Genomic DNA, 15,332 nt, shown 5'->3' with positions numbered 1-15,332 from the left:
CAGACTCCTGCTGTACCATCCCTGTCCAAGAAAGGGAAGAATTAACCCCATTTTAAGTAGGGTGACCATATAATTTATAATCCAAAATGGGACAATTTGGAGTGTGGGGAGGGGTGCTATTAATAATTACACCTGAATGACAGCTCTAAAGCAGGTCACCCTAATTAAAAGAGCTCACCACTTGCATCACCACTTGCACCAGCCTTGCATCAAGAGGCTGATCTGTCTGTCCTCCTCCATCCCAGTTCATTGTTCTGGTTGCCCCTAGGCAGAGGTCAGGATGGTGGCCATTAAACTGAAGACTGGAAAGTGAAGCAACCATCAGGCTTTTCCTTAACAGACAGAAAGTTCTGGGCCAGGGTCTAGAGTGTAGATGAACCCCAATACTGCTGAGTTACAAGAGCAAGTGGGTGGGAAAGCAGTTCAGTCCTGAGAACAGAAACCCTCCCCAATTCCCACTGAGGTTGTGCTCAGCAATGAGAATAATGAATAAGAGTCTTTCTCAAGAGTTCGAGTGGAAACAGCTCCCTTGGCTGTCACTGGCAACTCAGTTCTTTTCGCGGCGGGTAATTCTTGCTATCTCTAATTAGCAGACTTGAACGCATCCTATAGGACAGTCCCGCTGCTGATTATTTTCCCTTTCCTTTGCTACAAGTGGAGTTGCTCTATTTTTCCTTCTACCACTTTACATGGACTGTGTGGGGGCATCACTAGATCTGTAGTTTCGCCATGAGCTATCAGAACAGAAATCACTTAAAGGTCAAGGACCAGGAACTAGACCCAAAGTAAAGTTCTCTCCCTTTGGAGTGTGCATGAGTACCTTTTCATGTATGCATAGAATCATTACAGGCTATTAGGTGGGGACATTTTTAAAATCAAGTGTATGGAAGAAAGCAAGCCAAGAGATGGACCGTAGGACCCAGCTCTTATTTTTGGCTGGCTCAGCTTGCATTTCCCTTCTTAGAATAAATGCCCTAATTTTCCTTCAGAGAAACTGTCCGTCTCTCAGCTTTAGTCTTGTCTAGAAGAGCCTTTCACCTTCCCCACCTCTACCTCTTAATCATGCAGCTCCAGAGCCAGGTCTGTAACCCAGCTAGCCAGTTGGCACTCCCACAGAGCAGGGAGGGATCCAGAAGGGGCAAATGGCCCAGAAGCTAAGGTTAAAGAAACCCTCTTTCTCTGTTGGAGCTGCTAATGGAAAAGACCACAAAAACCTGAAGATGCTGGAGAAGGGAGGGTAGAGGTTGGAACCTGAATGCGGCATCAAAACAGAAAAGAGTGGAGAAGAGGGAAAGACAGAGAAAGAAAGAGAAGTTTATTTGAGGTCTTCAATTCACCCTATCCCTGTACTTGTCAGTTATGTGAACGATTAAATATCCCTAACCATTACAGTGTTTGTTTATTTATTTATCTAATTGAATTGGATGTCTACCCACTTCAACAGCAATAGTTCTAACTCAAGTCCTCCGAGAATGTGTTTTAGTGTTTCTCATGGTGAAAATTCTCAGGCAAGAGGGAGGGGAGTGGGAGGCAAGAATGAGCTCACCTGGGCAGCTTATCAGTGAAATGTTCTTTTTCTCAGTAGACACCGTACTGGCTCCCTAATTCCATCATCCAGGCTGGTTAGGACTGTGTGTGGGAAACTGACCACCTTCTAGGGTTGGATTGACACAGAACACAAGGATCAGTCAGTGCCCAACTTGGAAGAGACATGTTCTCATCCCTGTATTGGTATGTTTGCTGAAAAATAAATAACAAAAACAAAAGATTTTCAACCCTTACAGTTATTGTGTAACTTGGTTTGTTTATTATTAGGTAACATACAGCTCTGTTTTGTTTTGTTTTCTGGTGGCATTTATCTTATTCTTCTCAAGCCCTAACAAAAACTTGTATTCCCACAGCCAGGCCTTTCTTTCTCCTCTGCCCAAAGCCGGCTGGCTCTCCACTGTCAGTCCTAATCTTTTTGTGGATGACTACTTCCCACCCTAAACCTAACTGTCCCTTCCTTATAGAGACCTTCTCAGACCACTCTGTCTACAGGAGACTCCCCTTCTTTCTCTCAGTCCTTTGTTTTCTTCATGTTTGAAACACTTTAATAAACTTTGTTTTCCTGTGTTTTGTCTCTCTCCTGCAGCTAGCATGGAAACTTCCAGAGTGTGGTCTGTGTCTCTCTGATTCATACTTTTGTCCCAAGAGCCTAGCACGGTGCTCAGCTCCTACAACAGGAACTCAAAAGGTATTTGGTGAATGCATTTAATGAAGAAATATTTTTTAAGCACCTGTGAGTAGCATTACTGTTCACTGTGGGCAACTTCTCTTAGGTCCATTTATTTATTTATTTATTTATTTTAAAAGATTTTATCCATTTATTTGTCAGAGAGAGGGAGGGAGAGCACAAGCAGTGGGAGCAGCAGGCAGAGGAAGAAACAGTCTCCCCACTGAATAGGGAGCTCGATGTGGGACTTGATCCCAGGACCCCAGGATCATGACCTGAGCTGAAGGCAGGTTCTTTTTTTTTTTTTTTAAGATTTTTTTTTAATTTATTTATTTTTTCAGCGTAACAGTATTCATTGTTTTTGCACAACACCCAGTGCTCCATGCAAAACGTGCCCTCCCTATTACCCACCACCTGTTCCCCCAACCTCCCACCCCTGACCCTTCAAAACCCTCAGGTTGTTTTTCAGAGTCCATAGTCTCTTATGGTTCTGAAGGCAGGTTCTTAACCAACTGACTCACCCAGGCATTCCCAGATCCACTTTTTTAAAGTAAACTTTTTATTAAAGTATAATGTATAAAAAAATGAAGAGTTCATTAAAGTAAAGTATGCAGATATCAAAGACTATCTTATTTCCTAGAGCAGAATTTGGGGATGGGATAAGCGAAAGTATTTTCCATCTGATCAAAGGAAATAGAGGGAGGAGAAGGGGATGTTTTTGCTGGGATTTACTTGGCTGAGGGTTAGGTCTTGAACAATCTGCTTCCTACATATGTTTCTCCCAGCATGAGCCCAAGACTTTGTTTCCTTGCTGGGCTCCAAATAGCCTAGAACCTCTTATCCCTCAAGGATGGGGAGGCGAGGAAAATAAATTGTGAGTACTGGGAAAAATTAGGTTAAGGTAGGCCAAGGTATATCTTTCAGTCATCTCTGTACTTCAGAAACTAGAAAGATATTTAGTTCACTAAGTTTTTTTAAAAATTTATTTATTTGACAGACAGAGATCACAAGTAGGCAGAGAGGCGGGCAGAAGGCTCCCTGCTGAGCAGAGAGCCCGATGCGGGCTCCATCCCAGGGTCCTGGGATCATGACTTGAACTGAAGGCGGAGGCTTTAACCCACGGAGCCACCCAGGCATCCCAGGTTCACTAAGTTCTTAAAACAAATCTGTATCTGATTTAATGGAGAAACTTTAGACTCCCCCTCCCTAAGATTAGAAGCAGGATAAGAATGGCCAGTATCACTGCTACTCTTCAAAATGGTACTGGAAATCTATGCCAATGCAAATGACAAGAAAATCAAAGGCATAAACATTAAAGAAGAAGCGGCAAAGCTGTTATTTGCAGATGATCTGATCATCTACATGGAATTCATCATAAACAAGGAACCATCTATTTATTTTATATTCACTAATAGGCTCTATTTCACAAATAAGGAGGCTCTGGGTGGCTACATTAGACCAAGGTTATTCAGAAGTAAGCCTCAGGGGCTGACTTTAAGCCCACGAGGCAAGCATGAGAACATCCAGTGTGGGATAGTAAAGGGCAGAGCCGGGAAGCTCCACCCAGCAGACCGCCAGCCATGCCTGTACCCACTGTGCACAGCGCTCAGCATCAGGGACACCAAAATGTCAGCCATAGGTAGTAATAGCAAATCTGGTGAAAGAACAATAACCGCACGGGGAGAGAACTCTGTGACTGGGCTTACGTGGCAAGCAATTGGGGCCCAGAAGACTCTGGGCTTGTCAGAGGTTTGCTTTCCCATGGGTGGTGACACCACAGCTGAGTCTTGGAGAAGAGAAGTAGGTTTTTTGGGCGCTCCCAGTGAGGACAAACACCAAGGCGCGGTACTGGAGAGAGTGGGGCAGGATGGTCCTACAGGGAGACAGAGGCCAGAGAATCAGGCACAGACCTGGCTCCTGAATGTCACTGTGAGTCATGTGGAAGAGTGTGGACAGTGGACGCAGCACTGGGGTAATGAGCCAGTCTTAAAAAAGAAGCATCCAGGGGCACCTGGGTGGCTCAGTGGGTTAAAGCCTCTGCCTTCGGCTCAGGTCATGATCCCAGGGTCCTGGGATCGAGCCCCGCATCGGGCTCTCTGCTCCGCGGGGTCCTGCTTCCTCCTCTCTCTCTGCCTGCCTCTCTGCCTAGTTGTAATTTCTCTCTGTCAAATAAATAAAATATTATAAAAAAAAAAAAAAGAAGCATCCATAAGGGTAGACAGACTGGAAAGAACATGGCTCAGCCCTCACAGGTTGAAGGAGGACGTGGGGTTACTGTCTTTGTGTCTGCCAACTCCACAGCCAGCAATGATCACTTCCATTGTCATGCCCTTTTTCCTGTCTTTTACCACCAGACACAGCTTTTTAAAGGGTGTTACCAAAACTTTATCCTATGCTGAATAAGGTTGTGTTAAGCCTCCCGCCCACTTGGCCAGTACCCCCCACCCACTCATCGTCTTTTCTCTTTGATCCTTGTGGCTTCATCTCCAGTCAAGCAAGAGGGTCCCCCAGTATAGCTTCAATGAAACAGAAAAGAAAAATCCATTCATTCAACAAATGTTCACAGAGTGTTTATGGTGCTGGGATACCACAGTAAATAAAATATGGTCTCTGCTCTGAAGGAGCTTATGGGCTTGCGTTGACCAAACAGATAATAACGCCAGAATCAGAAATCATCATATGATACTGTGTGCCAAGCTGTGTTCTCCCACACCGGAATCTGTCAGTCATTTAATTCTCTGGACAACCCTATGAGGCAGGTTGTATGAGGCATCCCTGCCATCTGACCTGACTAGTGGGCTTGGGACACCCAACAGCATAGCTCCAGTGTCTGTCACTTTAACAGCTTAATGACGATCTAATGTGATAAATGACATGATGCAGACACGTTGCATTAGAGAAACATTCAGGGTACTACTGGTGCCTGATCCAGCCTTTGGGGTCAGGAGCCATTTTCTGGAAAACTTTCAAGCCAAACCTGAAAGGGACAGTAGGAGCTAGCCAGGTGACAGAGAAAAGGAGGGAGGTGACTCTGGGTCAAAGAAATCCTAAGTGTAAAGTCTCAGGGCCCGGAAACAGCTTGGCACCCGTCACAGAGCATCCTGAAAGGCCAAATGAGGCCTGGATGAGGGAATGACAGTGGGGGTGGGGAGGAATAAAAGTTCAGTTGATTGACTTAGATCTTAACATTTGGTGCTAGAAGAAAACATGTAGGCAGGACATCGGAACAGATTCTGGACAAGGTCCAGAAAATCCGGAGTTCAAATATCATATCTCTTTCAAGACACAATGACTTTTTTTCCGAAGCCAAAATTCAAATCATGTTTTTGGATTTGTGGATTCATTTAATGTTTTAGAAAAATATTTCTTACTGACCACATGGAGTTATGTATTTAACCATTCATCTTTGTTGAGAGGAATAGAATTGCATTAAAATACATGTAAAATTACCCCCAGAAGTCAGTTATTACCATGACTGAACCATCATTCTTAAATTCAACATGAATTTTTTGAGCACCTACTAGATGTCAGGCCTAGTATATAACACCAGAGGACACCTCAGTGAAGAAGACAGGTCCATGAGCTTGCACTATGCATACTTCAGCATATCCCGAGTATCTTAGAAGTCTGAAACCATGGTTTTCTTATTTGTAGAATATATAAAGTTTTTGGTCCAGGCATCTCATTTTACAGACAAAGAAACTAAAGAGGTTAAGTGATTTACCCACATTCATACAACTCAGTATAATGCAGTGTTGGGGACTTGACCCAGAATCACATACTTCCCAGCCAGTGCTCTTTCCAATAGCACCCCACTCGCTTAGATCTCCTGAATCACGGGTTCAAGTGGAGTGTTTGTCGAGAAGCCAAGCAGAGCTGTAAGTCAGGATTCTCACTGGACTATTTCACAAGCAATCTAACATTCTCTCCCTCGCACAACATAACAGCCTAGAAAAAGCCAACACTGTCCAATTTACAAAAATGTTTTCATGTTCATTATCTCACCCAAGCTTCAAGTGACCCTGTGAGGTAGACTCCGTAGATATTAATCTCCACGCAGATGAGGAAATGGAGCTTTAGCATTTCAGTGACATGAGCATGGTGACAAACAGCCAGGAAGACATGGCTAGTGGCCCCAGCCACAATCCATAGAAGCACTGAAACTACCCGGGAATTGGGATGCTTGGGTGGCTCAGTTGGTTAAGCGGCTGCCTTCGACTCAGGTCATGATCCTAGCGTCCTGGGATCAAGTCCCATATCAAGTCCCATATCGGGCTTCTTGCTCTGCAGGGAGCCTGCTTCTCCCTCTGCCTCTGCCTACCTCTCTGCCTACTTGTGATCTTTCTCTCTCTGTCTCTCTCTCTCTGACAAATAAATAAATAAAATCTTAAAAAAAAAAGAAAAAGAAAGAAACTACCCGGGAATTAATCAGAGACTCCACACCATTTAACTCAGATTTCCACCAACACTCTCAACACAAGTGATGAGATGTGAATTATTTCTATTCTCACTCAAGGAGTAAGTGTCCTTGGATAAAAATATAAAAACACTCTCAGGTCTGTGGATATACCTTAGTGGAGATTTTCTATGCTACACACACGCATGTTTCTTGGTGTAACTAGAGTCTTGTCCCAATCCCGAGAAAACCTGAAGCTGGCAGCTGAATTCTAAAGCCAGTGTATGACAAAGCATAGAGAATGAGAGCTTTTTTTTAAGTATAAATTTTAATCCCTTCCTTATACCTCCCATGGAGTCATGTAATTGGAAATGGAAATGGAAGAGAAAACAAAGATTGCAGAAATGCGGTGTTTCATGAGTGTCAAAGCCAATGAATTAGTAACAGAAAAGAAATGTACAAAAATATGTTTGGGTTATAGATGATAGAAGAGAAGTGTGAATCCATCCTTGCTGTTAAGGAATTAGAACAATAAGGTATTCAGATGAAAAATGAAAAGTCAGTCTTCACATACCACAGGCGGTCTTGCTAATCCCACAGTGATTTGAGAAAAATATTTTTTTAGGAAATATATCTTGAACAAGACTGTGCAGTTATATCCAAGTAAGTTATCTCTGCCTTTGGTGAGTGTGAGTGACTAATGCTTTCCAGTTACAGGTGCTGGGAAAACTGCACCGCAAAAGATAATTCCAAACAAGTAAAATAGTCTGCTGTAGTTTGCACATATAATAAATCCCTTTATGTGAGCATAAAGAGAGATTTGATTTTTCTTAATGGAGCTAATCATCAGGGTTCACCAGCCCTCCCTATTAAAGACTACAAATTTGAAGGGATGCCAAATAATCCAGGGTCTAGATCTGCCCTCCGGGCCTCAAGTCTGTAGGCTGAGGCTCCATTCTTTAACCCTTACCGTCTGTTTTTTCCTTGAAATTCTTTGCTCCTTCCCTTCCCGTATTTCCCACCCCAGATGCCCAGAGACCTGACTGACTGAGCCACAGAACACTCGTGCTCTATGGCATTCAGATTTTTAAAATTGAAATACAATCAATACACAATGCTATATTAGTTTCAGGTGTACAACCTGTTGGTTCGACAATTCTGTACGTTACTCAATGTCCACCTCGATGAGTGTTGTCACCGTCTGTTACCATATGACACTATTACAAATTTTAGACTATGTTCCCAGGGCTGTGCTCTTCATCCATCTTTATTTATAACTGAAAGTTTGTACCTCTCAATCCACCTCACCTATTTTGCCTATCAACCCACCCACTTCCCCTCCGGTAACAACCAGTTTGTTCTCTGTGTTTTAGACTCTGGTTTTTGTTGTTGTTGTTGTTTTTCATTTGTTTTGCTTCTTAGATGCCACGTATAAGTGAAATTATATGGTATTTGTCTTTCTCTGACTGACGTATTTCACTGAGCCTAATACCCTCTAAGTCCATCCCTGATGTTGCCAACTGCAAGCTCTCATTCCTTTTATGGCTGAGTGACATTCCATCGTGTGTACACATGCCACATCTTCATTATCCATTCACCTACTGACAGACTGCGGTCTATTTCACACTGTTTCCATTGGTTCGTGAGATGTTTCGTGCAAGTTCTTGATTCTGTCTCCCCAGCTAGCTTCGAAGCTTCTTGGGGCAGGAATCTCGCCTCGGGCTTATCCTCGCCTGCCTCCCCCACTGAGTGCCAGCACTGCCCTGTGCACAGAGTAGGTTCAGAAGCACAAGGAGTTGTGTAACCCTCCCCTCTCCCTTCCACAGAACTCAGAGTAACTGGTCAGCAGCCACACGGACACCGCCCAGAGCAGACAGAGAGCTCATGTCTTCCCAGCATGGCAGTCAGTCTCGGTCAGCCCTCGGCTCTGTGGGCTCTCTTCCGTAAACTCACTCATCTTTCCTGGTCCTGCTTCCCTAAGTAGATTTTCCTTGGTCCGATAGTCAGTACTCCAGCTGTACTTAGTTCCTGGCTTAACTTTCTAGTCACTCTCAAGTCAGAAATCCCTTCTGGTGCAGGACTTCAAAGACACTCTTCTCTCTTATTCTGCTAACTTTGTTTCCTCTTCCTACTCCAGGATTCGCTGTATGACCTTCTGTTTCTTCTGGCTGCTCCCGGGGGCCCTTAATCTGTTAAGAATGGACTCTTGAATAGTTGCTTTAATCATTAACACTTATAATTATTTATACCAATTACTCACACCAGCCCACAAGGAAGAATGGGAAATTCTTTCCTGGCATGGTTGTGCCTTACGTGTTTTGATTACACCTCTGTGTTCTCCTGCCTGGAAGAGAATCTGTAACTCCAGAGATAAATAGTGCACTCCCCCCTCACCCCCCTCCCCGTGAGATTTTTACTCATGGTCATTTGCTTTGGCTGTTGAATATAAACAAACCAGTTTAACAGCTCTAAAAGGTCAGCTGAAAAAGGACACACTCCATCTGTGGACTCATTAAAAATTAATGGAAGAAAAAAAAATGAATGGAAGAGTTATGGAGAGTTATTATATCTTATGTCAAGACTTTTTTTTTTTTTTTTCCTTTGGAGGGCGAGTGGAAGGCAGTGCCAGGTGGGAGGTGGATAGTTCACTGGGATTGTGCCCTGAGACACATCTGTTGGGATATTTGGGTTGATTCCATTTAGAGATGCCACAAAATCAGAACAAGGGTGTGTGCCAGGCTGGGGTCTCAAAGTTAAGGATTATGTGAAAGATTTTGAAGGCACAGAAACCAGGGGAATAACTATTCTTTTTCTTTTTTTTTTTAAGATTTTATTTATTTATTTGACAGAGGGACAGAGACATTGAGAGAGAGAATACAAACAGGAGGAGTGGGAGAGGAAGAAGCAGGCTTCCCACTCAGCAGGGAGCCCGATGTAGGGCTTGATTCCAGGACCCCAGGATCATGACCTGAACCAAGGCAGACACTTAACGATTGAGCCACCCAGGCGCCCTGGGAATAACTATCTAAGAATTCAGACAGCTCCCTATAGAATGCAGTCTTAACTAGAAGCCAGGGATAAAACCTCACAGTCACCAGAAAACACCAGATGGTTCCAAGGACCATATTGAATTGTCTCACCCAATACAGAGGGAAAAGAGACAGGAGCTGTGAACCCAATTCCTCATTCTACAGTAGAGTCAGTTTTTAAATCTGAAATCTCAAGTGTGTTCTGGACTGACAAAGAGCTGCGGAAGTATGGGGAAGAAAGGAATAGCTGGGAGGGGACTAACCTCCAGCCCCAAGGTAACCATAGATTAAAAATGAGTTGCAGATTCTCTTGGAGATGGCAGATGAAGGAACCTGTTGTTACCCAAGAGAGTTTCCTACCAAGAGACCCCGAGGCATTACACCAGCAGACTAGGACTCGGGATTGTTTCTCAACTCTGTCTCCAGTTTGAAACCACATGTCTGCTGTAAATGGTGTTTGGAGAAAAGGGGATGAGAAGAAATATCTGTTTTTCTGCTTCATGCGTTGCTATTAAAATACAGGTGCTGTGCGCAGGGGATCCATCATCTACTTTCTTGGTAACCCCTCAAATCACTGTGGGCCACTTTGTGGTATTGATGACACAGTCAGGAAGGATGGTTCATGCACAGCCGTGGGAAGACAGGGTCCAGTCGGTCCTAAATGTTTAGAACTGGTGCCCACCTAGGGACAGAGCTTTGGAAAAATAATAGCTGGTGATTATTATGAGCTTCATATGGGCCAGAGACTGAGCTAAGATGTATCTTTAAATGTATCTCCTCGTTTACTCCTCACAACAAACCAACTAGGCATGACTACTTTTTCTATTGTAAATTTGAGGACACAGAAGCTCAGAGAGGCTGAGTAACTTGCCCAAGGTCACAGAGCTGGTAAGTGATAGAGTTAGATTTCGAACCCGGGTCTGACTCTAGATCTCAGGCTGTTAATCACTGTGTTGTCCTAGGAAAAGCACCTGAAGGGAAATCTAATAATGCAGTCCTTGATTTAAAAAATAAGGGAAGGATGCTTATTTCTTTGCAACTTTTCCCTAGTTTTCTTCATCTGATCCCATTTTAACACCCCATATCCAGATGGGCCAGGATTGTGCTTTCAGTGATGTGCTGAGTTGTGGAGAAGGGTGAACAGAGTTTCTTTCCATGCAAGAATGCTCATCAGTCAAATGGACCTGCCATTACATAGTACCAACGTGGATGACACAGTCCCCCCCCGCCCCCCCGCTACCCTCCCTGGTGTGGAGCGGGGTATGGACAGTCCTCGAGCTCAGAGCTCAGGAAGTTTATAACCTCCCATAGAAGATAAGACGTGCATATCTAAAAGATCGTCCAAGGCAGCATATGATAAATGCTAAATCAACAGGAAGGAGAACTGCTCTCCAGGATCGAGGAGGGAGAGATCCTGCCTGAATGTGCAGTCCAGCCAGGATTCCCGGAGACAGGAGCTGAAGGAGGGGGAGGGTATTTACCTGGAGGCAGTGGAATCAAAAAAGGGAGGCCTGGAGTGAAGAAGCGACAGGTGTGTTTGGAAGCAGTGGGAGCACCTGCTCCACTCTCGTGACACTCTCCAGGGTAGGAGCAGGAGGAAGACAGGAATGGCAAGCTGCAATTAGATTGTGCAGTCCCAGAAACACTGCAAAGTAGTCTGGGTTTATGATAAGAAACGAGATCCACAAGATAAAACACCAAGCCCATGTGGGCACTGGATAAACTGGGAGGTTGTTGTACACTTAGGGCAGTAAAAGCAAGGGATCTGGAAAGAAAGTTGCCTCTGAGTCAAGGTCTAGGTGTGCCATTTACTAACGGGAGACTTTGGCTAGTTACTTAATTCTTCTGAGTTTCCGTTTATTCATCAGTGAAATGCAAATAGTTCCCATCTCACATGGTTATAGAGCAGGAGTCAGCAAACCCTTTCTGTTGTGAGCCAGATTGTAAATCCCCGAGACAACATATGCCATATGGTCACCACTGTTGTCTGGTGAAGGCACATAGCAATACGTAGACAAATGAGTGTGGCCATATTCCAGTAAAATTTTACTTACAAAAACAATCAGTCAAATCTGACATGTGGGTCATAGCTTGCCAGCCCGTTATCGAGGACTAAGTGAAGTAATATCTGTAAAACATCTAGAACAAGATAGACTTTAAATAACCGTTCCCGCATCTGCCAATGACTTTGCCCCCCCCAAAGTGTCTCTCCCCCCATTACCACACTCTGATGTAGTTGATACATATGCATATATTCTTTATCATTTCTTTTTCTGCAGTGCTGACCATAAAATTTTCCCATAAAAATGGACTTCAAAACTAATCGATTACATAGGGCATTATTTGCTAAGAGCATAAAGGAAAGGGATCTTTCTGGTCCTAATCATAAATGATAGCCATGTCCAGTCTCAAGCCTGAGAGTACCCTCCCTTTTCTTGCCACTCAAGGCTAAGAAAAAAAGCTTGGGAATTCCACCTGCTGAATCCGGACTAGAACTGCATGGAGAATTTGGAATGAACGGGTGCCCCCTGGTGGAGATTTACAGAACTTGGTGGATTCTGTTTGACTATTTCAACTATTCAACATTCCAAGACGAAGTACCTTGTTAACTGTCTACTCTTTTTTTCTTTTCTTTTATTTTTCAAGATTTTATTTATTTATTTGACAAAGAGAGAGATCACAATTAGGCAGAGAGGCAGGCAGAGAGAGAGAGGGGGAAAGCAGGGTCCCCGCTGAGCAGAGAGCCCAATGTGGAGCTCGATTCCAGGATCCTGAGATCATGAGCTGAGCGGAAGGCAGAGGCTTAACCCACTGAGCCACCCAGGTGCCCCATAAAGTGTCTGCTCTTAACATGTCCCCTCACATATGACTTCATCTGATCAGCAACTGTGTTGTGGGATGATTCTGCTCTGGAGGAAACTAAAAAAACAAACAAACAAACAACAACAACAACAACAAAACGGTTAAGGACTGGGTTAAGGTCACACTCCATGAGGCGAAACAGTAGAGAGAGAGGATAGGTGCTGCAGGTGGACCCAGAGGAGGCTTACCAGAGCACATAGTGGGAGATATGCCCATCCCCACAGCTGTACCAACTGCTAACACTGAGACAAATTAAACTACAGTTAGAAACCATCAGCCCACCTCCATGAAACCCATCCCACTGCAGAAGAGTTCTAATCAAGCTTGAGAGGCTGTAGGCTAAGGAGCTGTGCAGCTGATAAGCTCAACTACACCACAGGGATGACCTTGGGGTTCTTTACCTAAGTCATCCAAGTCAAGAGACACTCTTTTGCAGCTGGCTCATTATACCCTTCCCTCCTTGATGATAAGTCACTTGCTTAGTAGCTGAGTGAGGTCTGTTGACTATGGGATAAAGTCTGGGCATTACAGAGTATATACGGCCAGTCCCAAGTCCTCAGGTTGTCATCCAGGAAAGAACTAGAAGCACAAGGGGCAAGAAGTAAGCAGGACCATGTTAAAGGGAGAGAAACCAGCTCTGTTCCCTGCAGTAAAATCTCAGTAAACTGCACATCTGATTCATCTTTAAACTATTTGAATAACAGGATTTGCAAGGTAAATGAAGGGCATGACCAAGACTGTGATAGGAAATGTTTAACTTAAGAGGTCTGGAACAAAAACGAGAAAAAGAAAACAGGTCTGAAGCAAGTTGAGTACAAATCCCAGAGTCTTACTCATTCCTTAAGGTAGTGGTTCTCAAATTCAGCTCCTACTTTTTCCATGAACAGGAAGGTTTTGTGAACTGACTTTGAACCAAACGGTGTCATTTCCCCAGAAAAAGATTAATGGTGAAATTCTCAATTCTATCCATAAGTGTTTATCTTTCACTTATACTAGACTCTAGTATCAGCACAAAAGTATTCCAGAAGCAAATATTTCCTATGGCAGTATTTTGTTATTTTTTTTGTGGGGGGGGGGGCGGGGGAGAGGGTGGTTTTTCACTGTTATTGGCTTTGTTTGTTTTGGTGAAGAGTATTTTGACTTCAGGCTGTTCCTGTCTGGGTGTATTTAAGGATCACTGCTTAAAATCAACATGCTCCCAGTGTGTTATCTGAGAACAACGAGCTAGTTACTGTTTTATTAATCTTTAGCTTTGTCTAATGACAAGGAGAGTCCCAACTGAATGTACTTTAGCCAATTCAACCTCTTGTTTACTTCACCCTGCAGCTAATGGGAGGAGAATTTTCTCAGCTTCATTGATACCCGTTGTAAATTGGGTCTTTCATCTGATGCCAGGATCTTTCCTGATGGATCATCAGGAAGCTCAAGCTGTCCACAGCCAATGTCCAATCACCTCTCTTTGGTGATGCCCTGTGGCTCACTTTCTGATCATCTGGATCACTTCCTGGGAGTCTTGCCTTTATGAATGTGACCTGGTGTGGAAAGTCAACTGACTCTCCGGCTTTCTACTCTTCAAGAGCTGGCTAGCTGTGTTTCCTGTTGGCTGGGAAGAATCAGGTCTGCCAGGTTTAGGACAGTCTTTTCAGTTGACTGTGGGTCCAAGTTTCTTTTAAGTCTCAATTTCTCAATTTTCTTGTCAAGCTGTAGCCAATAGGTTTGCTTGTAGAGATAAGCAAAAGTGTTCTCTAAAGGTCCTGTGTGTGCACTGGGTGGATCATCATAACTGCCATGGAAAATTGGGGGAAAATTAAGACGGATATCCAGCTTTCTCTGGTGGAGCCCATTCTGAGTCCCTGAAGCCAGGTTGGTAGGGTGACCAATCATCCTGGTTTGTCTGGGACTGAGGAGGCTTTGGGGACGTGGGACTTTCTGTGCTAAAACTGGGAAAATCTTGGGCACATTGGGATGAGTTGGTTACCCTACTGGTTGGAAGGAACTGGAAGCTTGTCTGTAATTGGGGTTCAGAAACAAACACGCTACCTAGTGAACTGGAGAACCCTGAGGGAGGCAGAACAGTGGAGACTCTCATCCAGCCCCTAGAGAACAAATGACCTAGAATAAGGAAGTATGTCTAGGATGGGGTCTGAGCAGAAGCATCTGGAGTTAGAAGGAGTAGCTGTTCCAGCCATCATGTAGCACAGTTATTTCTACCTCTCCTCCCAGACCCTCATCATTCCCGGGTACCTGTGAGTCCTAGGAGGGTAGACACTCTAGAGAGCAACTGTGGGGGTCTTCCTAAAAGAACTGGACATGTGAATGTCCTAGCCAAAGAGACAAGAGCATAGAAGACCGGAAGAGAGAGACTCTGATGTCCAGAGAAGGACAGCAGTGGCAAGACCAGGACCCAGATGAGATCAAAGTGACATTAGACAACAGAGGAGAGGGTCGGCAGGGGCTCTGATGATATATGAGGTGATGGTCTGACTTCTGGAAATCTCAGAGGGATCAGCCACCAAAACCAGGTGATTCCACTAAAGTTCTACATTTCTGGGGAATTCTCAGAAAGAGCTGGAGAAATGAACAGTGAGAAAAACAAAAGACTTCCAGCTAGTCAGCAGTGGTGGGCATGAAGAATCAAGATTTTGATTATTATTATAAAGGGGACCATGGGCTATAATTACATAAATCTGCCTAATAAAGCTTGGGGGATACAGACTATAATTACATTATATTTCTTTTTAAAGTAAACTTTCCATTTAAGTGCATGTACTTATAGAAAACACGCTAATCACAGGGGTACAGCCCTGTGAATTTTCCCGGAGAGAACACA

The 15,332-nt window shown here is 44.0% G+C and overlaps 1 long non-coding RNA gene across 1 annotated transcript in view; it reads left to right on the top strand.

The window, feature by feature from the left end:
- The window catches only part of LOC123950051, a 31,377-nt gene that overhangs the window by 3,900 nt on the left and 12,145 nt on the right, over positions 1–15,332 (top strand). The window contains exon 2 of the long non-coding RNA XR_006820119.1: positions 2,135–2,236. This is a non-coding gene — a long non-coding RNA (uncharacterized LOC123950051). The remainder of the gene's footprint in view (positions 1–2,134; positions 2,237–15,332) is intronic.

This window comes from Meles meles, chromosome 1 (genome assembly GCF_922984935.1).
Source record: "Meles meles chromosome 1, mMelMel3.1 paternal haplotype, whole genome shotgun sequence".
Lineage (NCBI taxonomy): Eukaryota > Metazoa > Chordata > Mammalia > Carnivora > Mustelidae > Meles > Meles meles.
This window is presented reverse-complemented; position numbering and strand designations above follow the sequence as displayed.